This window comes from Peromyscus californicus, unplaced genomic scaffold, assembly GCF_007827085.1.
Source record: "Peromyscus californicus insignis strain IS unplaced genomic scaffold, ASM782708v3 Scaffold_4__1_contigs__length_199733344, whole genome shotgun sequence".
NCBI classification, from domain to species: Eukaryota; Metazoa; Chordata; class Mammalia; order Rodentia; family Cricetidae; genus Peromyscus; species Peromyscus californicus.
In genome coordinates, this window is record NW_026294562.1 from 131,385,297 (window position 1) to 131,403,434 (window position 18,138).

At 42.3% G+C, this 18,138-nt stretch overlaps 2 long non-coding RNA genes across 2 annotated transcripts in view; both read right to left on the minus strand.

Moving 5' to 3' along the window:
• Positions 1 to 611: 611 nt before the first annotated feature.
• On the minus strand, positions 612 to 6,698 carry LOC128094778 (uncharacterized). Its single transcript, XR_008213067.1, has 3 exons — positions 5,878 to 6,698; positions 2,017 to 2,147; positions 612 to 737 (listed from the first exon to the last, which is right to left on the minus strand). It is a non-coding gene; the product is annotated as an uncharacterized LOC128094778 (long non-coding RNA).
• A 10,140-nt stretch (positions 6,699 to 16,838) lies between these two features.
• LOC128093947 (uncharacterized) overlaps positions 16,839 to 18,138 on the minus strand; it is a 48,509-nt gene continuing 47,209 nt past the window's right edge. The window contains exon 12 of the long non-coding RNA XR_008212804.1: positions 16,839 to 17,030. This is a non-coding gene — a long non-coding RNA (uncharacterized LOC128093947). The remainder of the gene's footprint in view (positions 17,031 to 18,138) is intronic.

Genomic DNA, 18,138 nt, shown 5'->3' on the forward strand with positions numbered 1-18,138 from the left:
CTTATTAACATCTGAGATCTCACTAATGATTGCTGGGATTGAAAATCTACAGACAGAAATAGCAACTTGCTTCAGAAATATGTTGGGGAAGAATGCGGCAATTTGATCAAGGAAATAACTGCCCATAAAATTCAGCATGCGATTCTCTCCAGTTGTGGGCCCAATCGTATCAAACTAACAGCTAAATAAAAAGAGAATTCAGCACAAGGCTCCCAAAACCTTTAAATGCTTCTTAACCTACACTGTCATTTAACCAGCTCTTGTTCCTGCATGCCTTTAATTTTCACATCTGCCGGATCACTTTTAAAAATCAAATGAGATCTTCGGAAGGCACTTAAATTGCAACAACCTTATGCTTTTTCATACACTCTTGAGCTTCAGCCTTTTCAATTTGGATTGTGTGGCCAATTAGTGGACTATCTCAAGGAAGCACTAATCATTTTGAGAAGTTGAGACTATAGAAAGCAGGCAGCCTATTTTCATTATAACTGATTGGCTTGAGAACAAGCAAGAGAGGAAATGTCCGATGATTCTGATGACTTTTTCACATGGGCTTGTTCCAGTGCACACTCACACACACAGAAAACTACGGACAGTTACGTACAATGCTGTTCACTGACTCAGAATCTTTAAAGTTCAATTTGAGTTGATTCCTCTTCCGGGTTCAGCTTCGGGCATGTCAGAAGGCAGCTCAGAGAGTGGGGTTTACACTGATTTTATCAGCTCAGATCATTCATCTGGCAACAGAGACATCTATTACTAGATGTGTTTCATATGTTACTAAAGTGTTTACTAAATTTCACTTTTGTCAAAACATATTGTGGGTTCATGGAACCTCATAATACACAGAGAAGCAGTCCCTGGAACTTCAAAGATTTTTGCCCATAGAAACTGAAGTCAGTAAGCTATGATCAAGATTTAAATTCGTTTTAAGTCAAATTTTATTCTTTGTTATTATTATTATTTTAAGACAAGGTCTCAATGTGTAGCTCTGGCTGTCCCAGAACTCACTCTGTATAACAGGCTGGCTTTGAACTCACAGAGATCTGCCTGCCTCTGCCCCTTGAATGCGGGGATTAAAGGCGTGTGCCACCACACCTGACCAAATTTTAATCTTAAATTGAGTGACTACAAATTTCTGTACTTATTTGCCTGGGAGAGGATTTTATTCATTGCATGATATGTTAAGTAGAATAAGTAGTATTAGGAGATTAATTGAATTTGATAATTTCATCACTAAATTCACTAATACTGACAGTAAGTCTGCTCTTTCATCTTTCAGTTCACAGTACTGCACATGCAGAGTGGGGAAAAAAGAGTTAAAATCCAGATGTGTGTCAAATTCAGATGTAAAATGTCAAGTAAACAAAACCGCAAGGTTGTTTTAAACTATTTTTTTCTTTTTTATCCAGACTTTTTTGGTGTCAGTTAGGCATAGTCTTAATCTGTTCTGTCACAACCAATTTTTTTAAATTATCATTTGTTAATATTTGAATTGCTTCTCCACAAAATTATCTTCAAAAATTTTCTAAAATTAACTCTTGGAGAAAATCCAAGGCTAATTTTTTTCAATCTTTGTCATGGGTGTGTATGCTCATGTGTGTAAATGTGGTTATGTGTGTGCCATGACATGTGTATAGAAGTCAGAGAACCACCTCACTGAAAATAGAGTCTCTTGTTCATCTCCCTGGGTGCCAAGCTGGCTGACCTTTGAGCTTCTGTGGATGCCATATCTCAAGTCTCCTGTCTCACAGCAGAAGCACTGTAATTACAGACATACAGTACCATGTCTAGCTTTGGGGATCCAAATTCAAGTTCTCACCCTTACGTGGCAAGCATTTTATCCACTAAGCCACCAGCCAATGGGACAAGGCCATCTTCTTTAGAAACAAAAATGCAATATCCAGTAGACTTACAGCATAAAGGAACCAACCAGAAGGTACCATCTTTATCTTGAAAACATTGCATATCTGTATTTTATGTACTTTATTGTGTGTATGTGCATGAGCACTTTACCTGCCTGTAGGTGTGTGTACTGCATGCATGCCTAGTGCCCCCGGAGGTCAGAAGAGGGCGTCAGATCCCCCGGAAATGGAGCTGGAGATGGTTGTGAATGACCACATGGTGCTGAGAAACAAACAGGTCCTCTGCAAGAACAGAAAACACTCTTAACTGCTGAGCCAGCTCTCCAACCCCTATATCTGCCTTTTAAAAAGATAGTTGTTTACATGATTGGAATGGTAACTTAATTTTAATTGAGATTCCTGAGCCAATTTGTACTCTAATAAGTAGCTTTGGGGAACCAAAAGGATCTCAAATGTCAATGATGGCCATCTTTTCAATGGGTTCCTTTCCCAACTTACTAATTATTAGATGCCAACATACATTCCCTTGGCCCTTCATATCTCTGCATTCTGTATCTGCAGATTCTTCAAACTATGGATAGAAAAGTACCTGGGGAAAAAAAATGTGTCTGTATTGAATGTGTAATGAATGTTTCTTCTTGTCATTTGTCCCTAAACAATGGAGTATAACAACGACTTATCTAGTATTCACATTGTAGTGAATATGATAAGTAATTGTATACTGTACACAGAAGGTGCTGTTCACTTATATACAAACACCAGACTTTTATACAAAAAACAGGAATTCACAGATTTTTTATGTCTGGGAGGGGTGGTGAAGTGGCAGGAAGCAGCCCCTGTAGGTACAGATCATGAAGGACAGCTGCTCTTGACACATAAAGAATGATTTCCGCTCTGTAACTTTGGGTACGATAAAGTACCCACCCGAGAATCTACAGATTTGGTGATGGACCCAGCATTTCTATTTCCTGTGTGACCTTGACTCATTCGCTTGACTTCTAAGTCTGGATGTTTCTCATCTCTGAAATGGAGCTGCAGTTGCCTAACATGCCTGAAACATCAGGTTTCATTCTCAGCACCCCACCCCAAATGAGAAGGTAATAGTAAGCCTGCTTCAAGCTGACTCAAGAATCTTATGAGGGAACTTTAAATGGCCAAGGTACTTTATCGATATAAAATGACCATTGATAAAATGGCTTATTGTCTGTCTTGCATAATTGCATAAAGACGATCATCGCATAAAGGGTTATTTGCTAATACTACAGAACTAAGGCAGCCCAGGAGAGGAAGTCACACTGAAAAGACCTGCACAAGTGTTTAGCACGCATAAATTGGATACAACCATGACTACAAGCACTGGCTGGGCAGAACAGAGCCAGACGGGAGCTCACCTGAGTCTCTCCATGCTTGCTGACCCCAAGAGCTAATTCTTGCACCTCTCTCTTCTGTGGAGACTGAGTAGGCTAATCATAACGCCCACTGTGTCTCTGATTACACCAGGGCATTCTGCCAGCCTGGGACCGTGTTCTCGGCCAGCCAGTGGCCTTAAATATGACGGCCTCACATGCTCTCCTCCCTCGCAGCCTTCCTCCTTAGGCAAAAACTCAAGCCACTGTATGCAGCTGTTGTGTGGCTGCAGGGCAGCCCAACCAACCTCTTGGTGTTTGCCCTGGGAGACTGCATTTGTGTTTTGATTTTGCTATTAATAAGTTGTCATCAATGACCAAGCTTTTGGCCAGTCTTTCTCTCCACTATAAAAAAAAAAAGTCTCTGTGTGTGAGAACTAAGTCTAGACACTTGCAAAAGGCTGAGAGCTCTAGACTCGGTCATACATTTTAACCTCAAACTTTGATGTCATAGCTTATAGCTTCAAAATTCTCGGAAAAGTCATCAAAACTCTCCAGTCGTACCTTTCAGACACGAAAAGTCTGTGAGCTGCAGAAAAAGAAATAAATAAAGGTAATGCGGCCTAGTACATTTTAAATTTTAAAAGTCTGTTGTGTGAAACTGTTGCAGTAAACAAAAAAAGTTTTAGGGTTTCGTTTTGTTTTGCTTTGTTTTTACAGAAAAAGCTCACACGTTGGGAAACGCCTCTCCAAGTTTAGCCCAACTTTTTTTTTTCTCTACGCGACAACTGTAATGGAGACGATATAATCAAGTTTTAGCTCTCCAACTTCGAAGTCACAAATCTCTCATTAGGATGTTACTATATTTGAACACTTGCTTCAAAGCACCAGGAATCAATACAAAAGGAAACAATAATAGTAAGGGAAGATTTCTAGCGCCATAATAGGGAAAGGTGTGTGAGCTGGAGAAAGAACTGTACAGGAGCCCATGACAAGTCATGATAAATGGGTCCTTATAAAATTCATGTTTAGGCAGCACCAGGCCGGGGATAATGCCATTCGTCATGGCAACACTAGGCCGCTAATGAGCCCTCATTGCATATTCATGGACGTGGCAGTTCCCCCCCCCTCCCTCCCTGAACTAGTGCCGGGAAATATCCCTACCTCAAGCAGAAGCTGAGCTTCGGCCTTCTTCTTCTTCTTTTCTTTCTTTGGCTTTTTTTTTTTATTTGTTATGTTGCAGCAATTACACAGTGAAAGTGCTGCCCAAGATTGATTGCTCTGATCTGTAGTTCAATTGTAAATTAGAATACACATCCCCCCAGGGACACACGGCCCCTATTTGTGATTAAGAAAAAAGCTCCATAATAGACTAATAGCCAAAGTTCTCTCTCTTTTACTTTCAGGCAATTAGCTTGATGAAATGGCCTCTTTTTGTATACCCTGGAAGTGTAAACCGATATCATAATGAAGTATATGATGTTTATTCTATTATTTTCACCTTGCCGGGTATGCAAGAATGCATAAGTAATGGCTGCTTTGTCTAGTACATTTACTGATTCACAAGTAAACTATTTCTTAAAGATACAGTGTGTGCTTTCCGAGCCTGAGTTAAGCAACCCCTGTGGGTTAACCTCCATGCAAAGGACTTGCTCTAGTTTCATTTCTGTCGCATTCATAAATACATCGACAAAAAGGAACTTAAAGGTGGAAAGGGTCATCGGGGCTTACAATTCCAGGTTGCAGTCCGTCACTGAGAGGATGTCAAGGCAAGCATGCAAAGCCGCTAGTCAGTCACATAACATCTACCTTCAAGAGTAAAGTAAAGGCACCCATGCTGCCTGCTGGCTTGTTGGCTGGCATCTAGCTTTTTCCTGTCCTGTGTCGTTCAGGACCCTTCCACCTAGGGAATGGTGCCACCCACAATGGAGCAAGTCTTCTTATGTTAATTAACAATCAAGATAGTTCCTCAAAGACATGCCCACAGGCTAATTTAATTTAGATAATTCCTCAACTCAACTTAGCTCTCCATTCAGGTGACTCCAAATTGTGGCAAGTTGACTTTTAAAAGTAACCAACCGTCCATCGTACCATTCAAATAAACTCCCCAGGTGGTGTGGAGGGCAGGATTCTGACGTGGACAAGGCACCCAGTCACTAGGGGTACTATGAGTGAATGCAGACCGGAACAGACCTGCCAGCACTCAGATTAATGAAGGCGCCAGGCATCAAGGAGTGACTGTCAAGCAAGACACCAGTGCACAGTGTTGTGACCTTCATCTCCCCACTTAGCCGTGGGACACCTCCTTAGTCCCTAATCTTAGATAGGCAGAACACTTCCCATACAATAGTTGGGTTTTTTGGTTTTGTTTTGTTTTTGTGGGTTATACCTCCCGGCCTCAAAAGAAGTCTTGTCTCTTTCAAAATCCAAAACTATTCTGCGAGCTTCTCATAGCAAGAAGGTGTTGTTCCATTTCCTACATGCAGCAGCAGGTAGACTTTTCAAGGAGATAGCCAACCCACCAGTCCCTTAGAGGAAAGCATGCCCAAGACTGTTTGGAGTCTTCTCTGTATGCAATCTTTCCTGTTTCTTTTTTACTTTTGAGGAGATTAGAGAGATTAAAGAGGAAAAAAGAACAGCCCTTTGCTGTGTGCGATGCCACACACCTTTGGTCCTAGCGCCGTGGCTTCCGAAGCAGGTAGATTTCTATGAGTTCAAGGCCAGCCTGGTCGGCATAGCCACTTCCATTCCAGGGGTAATGTCTAAAAACATGATAATTAAATAAATAAATATATACATATACATATATGTTTTCAGAGATGTGCTGGACCTTCCTGCTTCAGTGGCCCTCCCAAGTTCAGGGCTACCAACGTGCCAGATAGCCATGCATAGAGCATCCAAAGAGCAAGATAGCAAAAAGGAGGGAAAAAATATGAATAAATGGAGAAAAGATTGTGCTGGAAGGTGGTGGTGCACGTTCCTTTAATCCCAGCCCTTGGGAGGCGGAGGCAGGCAGTTCTCTGTGAGTTCGAGGCCAGCCTAGTCTACAGCGGGAGTTCCAGGACAGCCAGGGCTACACAGAGAAGCTCTGTCTCAAAAAAAAATCTGTCTAGGTTTCAGTAATTTAGATTTATGGTGAGTCTGTATTTCAAACATAGATTTCACTTCCCTGTCAGTCAGCAGTGACCCAGTTTAGGTTACTTACTGGCCTGATGTTATATAGGGAAAATAAAATCTAATCCTTGTCTTCACCATATGAAACTTATTTGAACTTCTAGGAAATTATTTTCACAGCAAAATGACCTCAATAATTTTAATGCTGAAATTGATGCACATTATTAAATTTGCTATCTTCTGAGAGCAAATGTTTGGGTTTTATTTTTACTTTTTATACGCATTTTTCAGACAGTGTCTGACTATATAAAGAGCCTGGCTACGTACAGAGCCTAGATGTTCAGGTACATCCTATTTAGCTCAGGCTAGCCTCGGGTTTACTGTAGTCTTCCTAAACCAGCCTAGTTTTTTTTTTTTTTTTTTTTTAGACAGAGTGTTACTATGCAACTTCTGATCTCCCTGCTTCAGCATCCTGTGTAGCTGGGATTGTAGGTCTGCATTAGCAAGCCTGACTAATAATTGTGTTATTACTCCAAAGGTAAGAGTAGCGAAATGAACTGCATGCAGAAAGGGGATGTGACTTGCCCAAACCCACACACTAGTTAACAGAAATGCAAGCCTTGTTCTCAGGGTATCGAGTCCCAAATCTTAGCACTCACTGGTGTGCTCTGCTGCCTCCTCCATAACTAGCTCCTCCTCAGCTGCAGGACTATACAGCTCTCAATGCTTAATAAACCCAGTGATCCTAATTTATATGTGGCCAAGATTAACAAATGAGATAAAGATGTACCTAGTGTACATGCAAACACAAACGCAAACACTCACATGCACACACAGATATGTCAATAAAAACTAAGAAGTCACAAATCACACTGCACTATTACCTACCTACTTATATTTCAGGTGGATAATCTATGGTACATTCTAAACAGACGTTTAGAAGGGTTGTACCTCAGCCACAGAACTGAAGCCTTTATACAGACAATTTGTATTTGAGACTCATGGGAATGATCACTCCTCACAGTTCAAGAACTGGATGTCCCAAGTGATGTGAATCTATATGGGCAGAAACCTGACGGAGTCTTGTCACCAAACATCTCTGCCAGACTTGGCATATGTTTCCTTAGCCTCACCCTATGTCCCATACTCCCCTCTAAGTGACTCAATCCTGGTCACCAATGAAGTCAGCTCAAAGATCACTTGTTTTCAGAGCTGTCTCCTTATCCTTGTCCCAAAGACCTCTTTGATTTTAATCTCCATATATAAGCCTCCTTCATTTCAGCAATGGCCTTTCCCTTTGTGAAGTCGTGAAGACATGATTTAGATCTGAAATCCGAAATACATATATGTTTTCAGAGATATGCTGGACCTTCCTGCTTCAGTGGCCCTCCCGTGTTCAGGGCTGCCAACGTGCCAGATAACCATGCATAGAGCTCTTAGCAAAGCATAGGGTTGCCCTAGCAAATGAATGGTCACAGCTTCAACCAGAGTTGGACACTCAGTAAATGGTTAGTTTCATTTTGAAAGGGTCTTGAGATGATAATGGTACTAAATACTACGTCCAAAGCAGAAGCCACTGGAGTAAACAAAATCAACACTACCATGATTCCCTAAGAGAAACTACAGCTGCCTGAACAAGCAAAAAAAAAAAACTCAGAGATGATCATGAAATGAACGGGCCCAGGAAAGTATATAAATACTTCCTGACCCAGGCAGTGGCGCACACCTTTAATCCCAGCACTTGGAAGGCAGAGGCAGGGGGATCTCTGTGAGTTCGAGGCCAACCTGGTCTACAAAGCAAGTTCCAGAGCAGTCAGGGCTACACAAAGCGAAAATTTGTCTCAAAAAACAAAACACTTTCTGAGCTCATCTGGAACCCTACTGCCTCTTACCGTAATAATAAGGCTTGCTTCTTTAGATTTTCATTCATGCATTTAATGGTGTGTTGTAGGTTATCTACCGTGATGGTGACTGTTGCTTGCCTACTTGATTACATATGGAATAAACTAAAAACCCACGTGGCTGGGTACCCCTAGGAGAGACTTTTCCTGATTGAATCATTTAAGGTGGGAGGACCCACCATAAATCTGAATATTTTGAGGTGTGAAGATCTACCGTAAGTCTGGGCCACACTTTCCAATGACAGCCTATGTAAAGGATGTGGAAGAAGAAAGCTCTTTCTCTCTTTGCCTGCTTGCCTTTACTCTTGCTGAAAAGTTCATTCCTTCACTGGCATTAGAGCATACTTCTTCAGGATTCCAGCATATACTGAAGACCACCTGAGACATCCAAGTCTTGTGGAATGTACAACTCCTGGATTCTTGGATTTTCTAATAGTAGACACCATTGTTTGACTAGCTGGACCACAGCCCATAAACCATCCAAATAAATCCCCGTCATATGTATGTTCTATCAGTTCCATTTCTCTAGAGAACCCTGACTAATACATCGATCTTAACAAATAATCAAAAGGTGGACATCATACCCCACTCCATGGAACTTTCAGTTGAGTGGTGGATACAACCATTCTATATTCAGACCAGTGAGTGTGAAATAGCTCGCGATAATTTGTGTGTGAGATATAATAAGAATATAGTGGGACTCACGGTGGAAAGTTAATTTAAATAAGTGCTTCCATTCAGAAAACTATGAAAGAGAAGTCTGAAGAGCAGGATGAGAGATGGAGGGGTTCTGAAGGGAAAAGCATTTCTGAGAACAGAATGTGGGAAGGTCCAGGGGTAGGTAACAGCCTGGAAGATTAAAGGAGTGTTATAGCAGGTCAGCATGACTAGACCTCCAGGACCTGGGAGTAGAGAGGACTATGAGGAGGCTGAGGCAAAGATTACTATAAAGCAGTCCTGTCTCCTGCCATGGCCTGTGTGAGCCCAGGGCCAGGCCTGTCAGCACAGCGCATGATATGAGGTAGGAAATCCACTTGAGTCACTTCTAGGGAACAACAACTACCCTTGTGACAGAAAGCCATCTGAGGAAATGCAGATGCTCACTTACGCTATAGACGGTCTTTGGGAATGGACTAGAACAGTGGTTCTCAACCTTCCTAATGCTGCCACCCTTTAATACAGTTTCTCATGTTGTGGTGACCCCCAACAATGAAATTATTTTTGTTGCTACTTCATAACTGTAATTTTGTTACAATTATGAATTTTAACGTAAAAATTTTTTTGGAAATAGAAGTTTGCCAAAGTCGCAACGCAAAGATTGAGAACCACTGGACTAGATGGAGCCTAAGATCTCCTAAGTACTCATTCTCAAGATCTTTACACATTCACCTTGAGTACATGTCATGCCCCCTCAGTCACTTTCCCGTAGCCTTTGATCTGACTAGGAGCTACCCACTCAGAACCATGGCTTGCTATTAGAGTGTGTGGTTGACATTTCTTGTTCGTGGTCTTGACCCTTGCATGTGGCAGTGAATCCACAGGGAAGAGGGAAGAGGAGAAGAAAGAAAGCATGCCTCATCTTACACTCACTGCTCTATCCTGAATGTCTGATGTGGTGCCAAGCTCTCATAGGTGCTTGAGGGCTTGATTTGTTCTTTATGCTCCGATATTTCACATCCTGTTTTAATTGTGGCTTCTTCCTATCCCTTCTTGTGAGTTCCTGGAGGGAAACATCCACATTTTCATCCTTGTATCTCCCATCTATCAAAAGGGTTGTTTCAGAGTTGGCCTTTGATATAAGTATGGTCAGTTTATTGAAGCAACAGCACATAAAAGATCTTCATTAGTGTGAAAAACTCTACCTCATTAGCCAACCACAAGATGTGTAAAACCACATCATTAGAAAGTCCTGCACACTGCCAGTGTCCACTGGTGAGAGATGCTCTTCATGGTGGCACACTGAGTCTAAGGAGCCGCATGCACAAGGCCCTGAAATCAATCCACACCATCACTATCAAAAAATAAAATGTGTGTGTGTGTGTGTGTGTGTGTGTGTGTGTGTGTGTATGTTCATATGTATGACACAAGTGTGCATGGGCCAAGGCACATGTGTGGAAGTCAGACAGCAATCATAGGTGTTGGTCCTTACCTCCCACGTTATTTAAGACAGTCTCTTTTTTTCACCTCTGAGTACACCAGGCTAGCTCACCCGTGAGCTTCCAAGAATTCTCCACCCCCACATCTCATCATCAGAGCACTAGGATTACAGATGAGATACTGTGACCAGATTTATCTGGTTCCAGAGATCTAACCTGGAACCCTCTATTGTGGGATATTTTGATCGCCACTCTGACACTCCTGAGACTGTCAATAAAGTTCACCTTTAATCAGAGGACAGAGCTAGCTATTAGCTGACTAAAATTAGCCATAGAGGTTTTGGAGGACCCAGGACATATAGAGAGGTACAGGAAGTAGTAGGGAGGGTCTTAGAAGGAGACTAAGCCCTTTTGGATCAAGGAATGAGAGAGAGAAGAGGTCACTGGGTCACTTCTCCACCACGTCTCTGATCAGGTTTTTAGCCCAATATCTGACTCTCTACATTTTATTGAAAGAATAATTAGATAAATGCTTCAGTCCTCACATTTCTTCATCAAGAATTTTACTGTGAGCCGTTTTGCCATCCTCAAGCAAGCAGTATTTAGACTTACATATTCATGTTCTAGTTTCTATGTGAGAAAGGCAATGACCAGGTTCTGGCCACCAATCTTTGTGTTCAGCCAAGTTGGAATTTAAGATGCGCTGATTCAGGTATATCCTTAAAATGATGCTTCTATTAACGAAGTGCCAACGGTCACAAGCTTCTTGTTGCCTGCTCTCCTAATCCAGGTCAACAATAAGTATGTCTGCTCCCTTCTGTAGATTGGGGACTTTGGAAGACAAGAAGCAATTATAAGGTATAGGGATCAGTTAACAAAAATTTTGTAGAAAAAAGACAAAAACAAAAAAATACTTTATAGTAAGTCAGACTGCCTTTAAATTTCTTTCTACCAAGTGTTGTCCTTTCAAAATGAATGTTAACTTTTAAAAATAGACCCTTTAAATAAACAAGATTGACGGTTGGGGCTGTAGCTCAGTGGTTGAGCACCTGCCTAGGATGTCTAAGGCCTTCGGTTTGTAGCTCAGGACAGCAGTAAGAATAATAAATTTAAAATAAAGTTGATGTTCATAGCCCAGCAGTTTTACTCAGGTTTTTAATCAATTATGCAAAAGCTTGCTGTTGGCTACTTGGATAGCTATCTGGGTCATCACTTTAAAATTGAGAACTCTAGTTTGGCAATTTTTTTTTTCTGTTGTCTGGAATATCTGAAAACCACCAACCAGAAATCTCTATGCGTGCAGATGGAGGAAACATTTCAGCATAGCTTAACCTACTTAAACGTGGACATTCAACAAGGATGCCCTTGGTGTAAAGGCATAAAGTCTACAATTTCCAACGGCACTCACTTAACAAGTCTTCTGTCTTCAGCAGGATGGAAGCTAACACTGGGAAAGATAAATAAATAAATAGATAGATAATTAATTAATTAAATACCTCAGCCATCATAAACACAGTCACATTTGAAGCTGAATGGCATTCCTTCATTTCTGCACCTTTTCTGAATCCTGTAAACTCTTTAGTAGGTACATCTATGGTATGTGTGTGTGCTCAGAATCCCCACTGTTGGTATAACATACGCAAATTAGTCTCAGCTCAAGGTGAACTAGGGTACCTTCATCTTACAGACCCACCAGTGTGGCTCAAAGACACTCTGAAGGATATGGAGTGACAGCAGAACCTCTCTGCTCCCTGGAAATGCACATCAGGGGCAGGCACCAGGCCTTGCGTCCTCTGCACAACATCCAGGAGCTGTAAACGAAAGGGAGGGCGCATGCAAAGACACTTCTGCTTCTTGGCTTATTGATTGACCGAATCAAAGGAGAAACTATAATTACCTCTGGTTCTATCTGAACGGAGAGCTTCCATCCACACAACCTTTTGTGTGGCAGGCATAAAGCCGTGTTCCAAAGGAAACCCACTTTAAAATATCTCCAAAGAGATAAAATGCCTTCGCGCTCTCGCAGCTCTTTAACGCTTGCTATGGGCCAAGTCTTGCAATTAGAATCAGTCACGTTAAGTGCTCCAGTCACATAATGCTAATAGATCACTTTATAATGTGAGCAGTTTTTAAAAGTCGTATTTAATTTTCCATTATTACTGTACTGAATGCTAGTTGTATCTGTCTCTCCCATTACGGATTCTGAAGCCTAGCAAGAGGACAGACGGCTGCTGGTTGATACATTGCTTAACCCCGGCTTTAATTCTCATAGAATGAATTGGGACCCTAAAATAGTCCTCCCTGGTGTGATTATTTTGATTTCCAAACCAAATGATGAAGGCTCTCCTCCTTGTCTCATAATTATTTTAGTTTGAAAATATGGAGACTGGGGCAAAAAAAAAAGTCACAGCGGCATGTATGTTTCCCTTGTTGTACGTACGTAAGCACATGAGTGTGTGGTTTTCTTTAAGAAAATGAAATGAACCAGAAAATAAGCCCTTAACAGTAACCCAAGAAATAAAACAAAATCATTTACAACACATGGGATTGTTTCAGGATATGTCCAGATTACACGGTTTAAGGGAACTATCCCGAATGTGGAAGCAATTATAAGGAAATTCATGACTCATTAGCAAACATTCCATATTGTGTTTCTCATTTCTGGGTCAATGTTACTAGTAAATATAGACTTAAGATTTTGCTGTTTCCTTGACTTCAGTACTAGATTATAGATAGTTGGACCATACAAGGCAGAAAGCAAAAGGCATTGCGTTTTGGAAGCCCTTTATCCTTCCTATGGACGTAATTTGGTCCTAAAGGTAAGCGAGGAAAAAAAGAACTTCAAAACTGTAACAGGAAACATCGAGTCGGTGATAGAAGAGTCATCTGTAAATGTAAAGTAAGAATTACACGGTGCAAATGTGTACTGGTGGATGTCTGTGGGGACTTTGTGTGCACCCTGCTTAGTATGCAAAAGGGCTGGTGAACTCAAGTACCCAATACTGTACGTAATGGGATCCAGATGTCTAACAGAGAGAGAAAAATATTTTATAGCAATAAATGTGACATTGACTCTTAAAAGCTTTGCTGTTTCGAAACAACTTCCCAGTCTTCCTTTTCCTTACATTTCAAAGTAGTTTCAAGTAGATTGTTTAAGGAAATTATTTTCAGATTTTGAAAGAAGAGGTATCCAACTTGCCACTAACTCCTAAACTCCATGCATAATGGAGGAATGAGCTGGAAAAAATAATCTTGAAACTTATTCATTTACCAAAGCACTTGACTCAAAAATGCTATTTATAACATATAGACATACACATACATAAACATACACATATACATATAAACACATATATATATATATCACATGCATGTATATACACATACACATGGGTAAATAAAGTATAATTCCTCTTGCCCGAAGGAACTTAAAATACACTAGGGACAAGACCATGGATGCAGCTCTTGGGGGCATAGCACAATCAGGCCCTGGGAAAGAAGCACAAAGTATCCAGGAATTCAAGGAAGGAGGTGAAAACCATGTGACTAGACGGCTCCATGGAAAGGCTCTTACTGGTCCACGATGCTGCGATTCCCACTTTAAGACCCTCCTCCAGAGGAGCTGAGGCTCCCTTGCGGGAGAACCACTTGCTCTCTTGCCTGGCCACGACGGTTGCCCCTAAGCACTCTGCTCTTCCAAAGTCCCTCCAGTGGCCCCCAGGGTTGCTCCAAATGCGCCCTTTAGGCACGGGATCTCCATGGCGAGGTTGTGAAGTCTGTAGTGAGCAAAGCCTGGCATTCCCTTCCAGCTGTCTCGTTTGATGGTTGTGGGCAGTCTCTGAACCTATGTCTCCCACCTGAACCATCTCATCCATGTCACCTGTGCTGTGGGTCTGGCTTTAGCAAGGTCCTGCACACACACGTATGTTGTGCAGAATCCGAGTCTTGGAAAAGATTCGTAGCTGTTACCCTATCAGTCATCCAGTAAATGCCCACGCTGTCTTAGTCTCCTTACTGTTGTTCAAGGGCCCTTCTGTGTCTAACCCATACCTATCAAATTCCTGCTCACCCTCCATGACTCCTTTCTGGCAAAACCTACTGAGCCTTCCCGACACCTTGTCAAAGAACAGGGTCTTCTCCCCTGAGCTCTGGCTGCAGCTCACATACAGCTAGCAGAAATGGGTAAGGCAGTATGGGGTAAGACAACAGAGGGTAGTAGGGGCAATGGTTTAAAATCACAAAGAAAAACTCCTCTATTGACTAAAAAGTCAACCCCTCTTCACTACTGATACTACCTCTGACTGCTACCCAGTTCTCAATATTGCCAATTCTTCCATTTTTCACCTAAAAATTCCCTGTTGGCCATTGTTGGAAAGCAAATTAAACAAACAGAAAAACCTGAGCTCTATCACTTTGAAACAAATACAAAACTCCGGGACTGAATGACTAAATGTGTAGGCCTTGGCTCTTGAAATACTTGATGCCAGGCTTCCTCAAAGATGCATGGCCCCATCCTCCTGGGATTCCTGTGCCTTATAGTTGTTTGTATCTCTATTTCCCCAATAAACTCTGCTCCTTGAGGACCAGGGCCACGCAGGGCGTCTTTTCCTTCCCCTGAGTGCCCAATGCAGTGTGGGTCTCGAGAATCAGCCAGTAAATCAGGAATGGTGGTGCACACTGATAGGCAGAGCCAGGCAGATCTCTGAGAGTTTGAGGCCAGCCTGGAGTGTACAACAAGTTCCAGGGTACATGGTGAAATGCTGTCTTTTAAAAGCAAGCGTAAGCAAATAAAAGCAGCTCGCTCAGTCCCATATCCATGTTCTCCCAAAGTCTGCACGTGACTCCAGACACAACAAAGAACAATAATGTCTGTGTTCCGAATGGTCCTATTTCTCAGAACGTTTTATAAAATCTAAAAAGTTTATTGATATCATCAAAACCAGCCAATATCTGACTTCCTTAGAACCATCTGGAATTTTTTGCACAATGGCTGCAAAGCCCCCTCTGTGGTTAGCCACCTGGGAGTCACCTCCAGATGGAAATCTAATCCATAGGCCCTGTTTATCTCTAAATCTAATCTACACCTGACATAGAAGTGAATGGCTGAATAGTTTTACATTTCACCTGAAAGAGACCCAAGGGTCAGATGTGACAGTATTTTCATTTTGTTGGAAGTTGAATATAGATCACACCACAGACATGGAAGGAAATGCACTGTCTCTAAAGCCACAAGAAAGGTAAATATAAGGATGGCAAAGACTAGGGCAGTAGGCATTTCAAGGAGGTCACAGGCAGCAGTGTGACGGTGGCTGTCTTAGTTAGGGTTTCATTATTATAAAGAAACACCATGACTGTGGCAACTCATAAAGGAAAACATTTAATTGGGGCTGGCTTACAGCTGTAGAGGTTTAGTCCATTATCATCATGGCAGGAAGCATGGAGGAGGAGCGAGTGTTATACACTCAGATTGACAGACAGCAGGAAGTGAATGTCACACTAGACCTGGTTTGAGCATTTAAGACCTCAAAGCCCACCCCCTAATGACACACTTCCTCCAACAAAGCCACACCTACTCCAACAAGGCTACACTTCCTAAAAGTGTCACTCCTTATGGGCCAAGCATTCAAATCCATGACTCTATGGGGGCCATTCCTATTCAAACCACCACTGGGGCCCATGGTTATGCACTTTTCATGCTCATGATCTCTGGTCCAGTATTTCAACTTGGGGGCACTTAGTCCAAGGAGCAATAATGCATTAATGTTCAGCTCTGAAGGTATTCTTACAGTTGTGTTTATCATGTTGGAAATAGGAGGACTGTTGCTAGACACCTGGTTCATGGTTAGTAATAATGGGCCAGGAACCAGATCACCCACACGTGGGCAATGGAAGCAGGAGAATCTGGAATTTGCAGTCATCCTCTGCTATATTTCGAGTTTAAGTCTAGGAACTTTAAGACTCCCTGTATAATTTAGCCTTGTGATTTGCCATTGCTCCTTTAACTTTTCCTCGGAGTCTCACTGTCTCCTCCATTCTCTCCTGCAAACCACCTTCTCCAGCAAAGCTTTGAGTTTCCAGGTACAGTGACTAATCCTACCTCTGTGAGATATTACCGGTCCAGTCTCCGATACTAGCTGATTTAATCTCAAGGAAAGAACAGACACACACCCAGCCAGGCCCAGATAGCCAGCCCTATTCCAATCAGCTGGGGCCTGGCACTGACGTTCCATAGAACTGGTTCTACAAGCCAGCAAGTGGCAGAGAAGAAAGTATTTCCCCTCGAAGTGGTGCCGGGTTTTGTCTATAAAAATCATCATCATATGGAGAGGGGAATGTTGAAAGGGCCCCACATCAAAGGGTAGTAACAGTGAATATAAATACAATATTTGCTTTTCTGTGTGTCCTAAATTTTCCACAGTAGATATATGTGGCTTTGTACTAAGAGAAAAGAAAAGCATCCTCCAAGAGGATGAAAGGTGAATTCCCCCCTGGCTGGTATTTAGAGACTAAAGGTCCAGATAAAAAGTGCTTTTAGTGATGACGGAATGGAGGATATGCTTACCAAAGATAGAACAGCGAACCTCACCTGAAAGTCCAGAGATTGGAGTAAGCCCTCCGCAGGAAGATGTCAAAGCTGAACCTGGAGGAGATGCTGGGCACTGTGCATGCCGGACGGGGCCTGATGTCTTGTGATTGGCAGACCACTAGCTGCTAGGTTAAGACAGACCAGAGCAGAGAGGAAAAGCATGAGACATGTGGAAAACAAGACAGGATACTAGAGGACAAGAGACAGGGGCCATTAAGGGGGAAAAAGCAAAATAAAAATAGGTACTGCAAGCAATGAGCTTCAGGAATGAGCCTCGAAAGGGCAGGGGGATGCTTACTGGTCTTCAGGAAGTATGGAGAGTGACAGAAGGTTAGTCCTTCTTACACATAAGGGACAGAGTCTCCACTTCAGGACACTCAGGGATGGGGAAGAGTTTTATAGCCAGAGCACAATAATGTAGTTAAAACCAAGAACAGCTGGTGGAACCCGGGTGAGGCAGGGCAGGAGAAGGCCAGTAACAATGGGGAATGTTACTGCAAGCAAGCAGCAGGCCTGAGCAAGAACAGCACTCTAGACCTTAAAGACGCTAGCCACTCTGTCCCTGTGTCCTTCAACTGGCCTTCAGGTCTCCCCAGTGGTAGTAAAGTAGTCACAGGCTTCCCTTTTGGATCTCAGCCTGTGATCTCCATGGATGCAAAGTTCGTGGGGTCGTTTGTTGCTTTTATATTTTGAGTCAGAGTCTTCCTGTAAATGGCCCAGGCTGGCCTCAGACTCAAAGATTCACCTGCCTCAGACACACACACACACACACACACACACACACACACACACACACACCATGCTGGGATTGTAGGAGTGCATCAAAACACACAGCCCTTTCCAGGAATCATCTTGTACCTTGTATACACTCCTCTGTTGCCTCACAGCCCTGGCCAGGAGAAATTTTTTTCCTTGCCACTGAACACACACTTGATTACTTTTTTTTTTCTTTGCGGTACTAGGGCCTCCTGTATGTTGGGCAAGTGTTGTACTATTGAGCTACGTTTCCAGTCTTTTATTGGACTTTTATAGCTCCAACTAGCTACGTACTCTTAGAGGTTTAGAGTTGGAAGCATTTAACATCATGGTTAGATATCTTAAAGGTATTGAGATGTTTACAAGTGCCATAACACGCTGAAACTTCAGAGAAACATCTCTGTGTCCGCCTCTTGACCCTGAGCTGACCTTGTGACTGGCGAACCAACAGAACATGTGACTCAGCTGCACCAA